The sequence below is a fragment of the Amborella trichopoda genome, chromosome 1, assembly GCF_054954075.1.
Source record: "Amborella trichopoda isolate Santa Cruz 75 chromosome 1, AtrichopodaSantaCruz75HAP2 v2.0, whole genome shotgun sequence".
NCBI lineage: Eukaryota > Viridiplantae > Streptophyta > Magnoliopsida > Amborellales > Amborellaceae > Amborella > Amborella trichopoda.
The window spans coordinates 45,286,574-45,290,314 of NC_142336.1; the positions used below are offsets into that span (position 1 = coordinate 45,286,574).

A 3,741-nucleotide genomic window follows, 5' to 3' on the forward strand; every position below is an offset into this window, starting at 1 on the left:
GAGATCCAACGGAGAATTTATAGGTGAAGTTGTTGGTTTAGTCACTGATATCAAAGATGCACTCATGGTGTGTTCTAGAGTTGAGTCTGAAAAAATTCAGCTAGGTTATATGACTGAAGTGATGCAACTTCAAAAACTTGATGTGACTAAATATATTCTACTAACATACAATGGCCTTTTCCTCGAAGGTCTCAATTCTAATGCACAATCAATGTGATTTCATTAGTGCATCAACCATAAGTCTTAGGATCATGTTTAAAATATTGGAGTTGAATAATATTGTCGGACTAGTGCCAAATTCATCTTAGCATACTTCAAAACTTGAGGATGGGTTTTCTCCAGGGGAGACTGATGGAGGGCAAATTTATTTTTATTTTTTATTTTTATTTAACTTTATAGGATGTGTATTATAGCTTTAGTTTTGGGGTTTATTTCTAAGGTTTTTTAGTTTTTAAGGGATTTTAAGATTTTTATTTATTTTTATTTACTTCATAAGTACTATTTATGGATATTGTTCATAAGGGTAAAAATCTTATTACAAAATTTAAGTTTAAGTTATGATATATAGGCCATTTTAATCATTGTATAGTAAGGTAATATCTTTGAACATTTAATTATAATATATAAGAAGTGTGTAGGGCGTTGAGCTGGTCAATTTCATAAAATTTTTAAAAATTGAAAAAGAAAAAAACTTAAGCTTTTGGAACCCTAACTTGGGGTATGGAAAAGAAACCCCATATTATCTGAAGGGAATTTATACCATGAGACCATTTACCTTTTAAATAAGGTGGTCACAAAATTGGCAGCCCTAGATCTTTAGGTTAGAGAAGAGAGAGTATACATTCCCTTATTTGAATTATGCTGTTGTTTAGCTTTGTTTTTTGTTTATTATACTGCTCCCTCAAATTTCTCCTCATCAATTTTCTAACTCATAGACGAATGCATTAATATATAGCTATCCACGATCAATACTAATGAATGGTCGAATCATAACAAAAAGTTATATAAATATATGATACCGTAGTTGTCAAAAGAAGTAAAAAATATAAGAGCCATATCTTTTCAATCTGACATCATTTTGAGCCAAACGTTTTTGCCAAACATCGGTCTCGTGGTCTTCCATAAGAATCTGTCAGACGATTGTCAAATAGTGGCCAAATTTGAGTGCAATGACGAGGTGTAGAAATGGATATGCAATTTTTACTAGAAATGAAAATTTGAAACTTAAAATGGGTGAAAATTGGCGAATCATAGATGGTTTTCACTAAAATTTATTGCAAAATGATCGTGGTTGATTGCTCCATGATTTCATGGAAGAAAATTGAGCCGAAATAGTAAAAATATGATCCACTTCGATGGATTTTGGTAGTGGATGAAGATTTTGGTAGTGGATGAAGAAGGAAGCCTCCATAAAAGCAAATTGTTGAAAATTCCAATGTCCAGGCATCCTTTTTTGTCATTTTTAGCCTTAGCCTGAATTTGCTTTTAATAATCCATTGCCTTTTGAGCCATGCTTTTTATTTTCCACCTACCAACTTTTGATATTCCATCTATATTTTCCCATGTCTATAAAAACCTACTTAAACCTTATTTTTAAGGGTTGGAAAATTAGGCTTTTACCTAAAAGGAAAAACCTTGCCATAAAGAAAGGAAACTTGAACTCCCTGATGTGCCCCTGCCTCCATTCCATAGTCCCCAAATTGCCCCTCAATTTTACCAAAATATCTAAATTACTGCTAGTTACCCAAAATACCCCCAATTTTAGAAGAAAATTTCCAAATTGCCCTCCAACATAAAAATCCCCTAGGAACCTAAAACTTCTCATTTTTAATAACCTAAAACTCCCAAAATCCAAAAGAAAACTCACTACCCACTTCGGATTTGAAAAGTTCTTGAGCTATTGTGTTGTGGTATATCTTGCTTGGTTTTGCTCTCTCCTACCCCATTTAGTATTTTGGTTTTCCATAAAGCTTCTCATCTTAAGGAGATTCAACAGGGATGTAGATGAGTGTGTCAATGTGCTAGGTCATCCAGAGTGGCGGTGTGTTAAAGTCATTTGGAAATGATCCAAGGCAACTTGTTCCGGTAAAATGCTCCTGTTCTTGATTCACTTTGTTATTCCAATTTTCTGATTTTCAAGAACAAAAAGAGTTTGTTAAATAGCAGCAAGTTAAGATCTTTAGATTGTAATAGGTATATTTTTATGATTCTTATTATTTTAAGTTAGGGTGTGGTTTTTTATGAGGTTGCAACCTTAAACAATCCAATTAAGGCGTGCCTTCAAATTTTATTGTAATATGTAATTTTGATGTAAAAATTCTTAGAATTATCTGAAAATCTATTTTCATAACTAATTATAAAAATTTGAACTCCAAAAGTGGTTAAAATCAAGTAAATCTATGAACATATGAAAAATCTTGAAAATAGACGGTCTAGATAATGTGTTGCAAGATACACTATTTTTAGGACTCAAAATCTTTTTTTTTTCTTCTTCATATTCATACATCTTGATGTCGAGTTGATCAATTAGAAGGTTTTTCAACATTTAAACAAACTTTTCCAATGGATTTTTGAGGTGCATCTTTATTTCTACATTTAAGGTTGCAACCTTAAATAAACTTTTTCCTTTAAATTATAAGTTGACCTTTTGTAAGTAGCCTTGCTAGTATAGTTGCTGAAAATTTTCAAATACATATATCATACTTGTCTACATTGCCATCTTTTCGTAGGCAACAAAAAAATCCAAACGCTAGAATTGGGAAGAGGTCCTTGGGACACTCAATGAAGAGGCTAGATATGGAAAAGGCCACCGAACCATCACAAAGCTTCCAATGAGCATGCAGTATTCGAAGGGCGCATCTCTTTATAGGTATTTTGGATCAATGTGATTAAAAAAAGGGTGAGGTTTGTATAGGGTGTCAACTTTATATTATTGAAGTAAGGTGCATCTCGAAATTATGTTAAAAATATAATTTTAGTGCCACAAAGCCTTGTGATGATATAAAATCTATTGTTGCCCCCAATCACGAATTTGAAGTTTCAGAAATGACGACAATCAAGCATATCTATAAATACTTGGAAATATTGAAATGGACGGTCCAGATAATGTGTTAGAAGATGCACTATTTTTAAGACTAAAAATCCTATTTTTTTATGTTTATAAATGTCAAGGTCAAGATGATCCATATGACTTTTCCGGTATAGAAACAACCTTCTTTAGTGGGTTATTGAAGTGCACCTTACTTGTACCGTATGAGGTTGACACCTTACATAAACTTTTTTCAAAAAATACTCCGAAGTGGTTCCAAAACATTGATGGTCCACCACCTATAGATCACCAACCGAATAGGCTGTCGACATCTACTATTGATCTGCAAAGTAAAGTCAGTCAAACATCCTCAGAATGTGATAAAATTTGAACAACCTTCACGATATGCAAATCGAAATCTTCCCACTAGGTGTTTTAAATCTTCAAGTGACACGGAACTCTTGGGTGGACAATGGAAATAAGAGTTGGTCAAAACCCTAGTGAAAGAGCTCCAAATGGGGTTAAAGTTGGTGGAACTTTAATCTAAAGATTCTAAACTGTTCCAAGCATACCCTCTAAATGTCACTCCATTTGGACACCATTTGATCCCATTTTAAAGATTTTAAAAATCAGATGTCACAATTCCAGCTGATGGTTGAATTATTCATATAGATTGTGTATTGAAAAGGCCGTCCAATTAACAAAGCAAACCA

The 3,741-nt window shown here is 32.9% G+C and overlaps 1 long non-coding RNA gene across 1 annotated transcript; it reads left to right on the plus strand.

Annotated features, from left to right (window-relative positions):
* Nucleotides 1-1,913: 1,913 nt before the first annotated feature.
* LOC148783867 (uncharacterized) lies at nt 1,914-3,023 on the plus strand. Its single transcript, XR_016056065.1, has 2 exons — nt 1,914-2,085; nt 2,730-3,023. It is a non-coding gene; the product is annotated as an uncharacterized LOC148783867 (long non-coding RNA).
* The last annotated feature ends 718 nt before the right edge of the window (nt 3,024-3,741 follow it).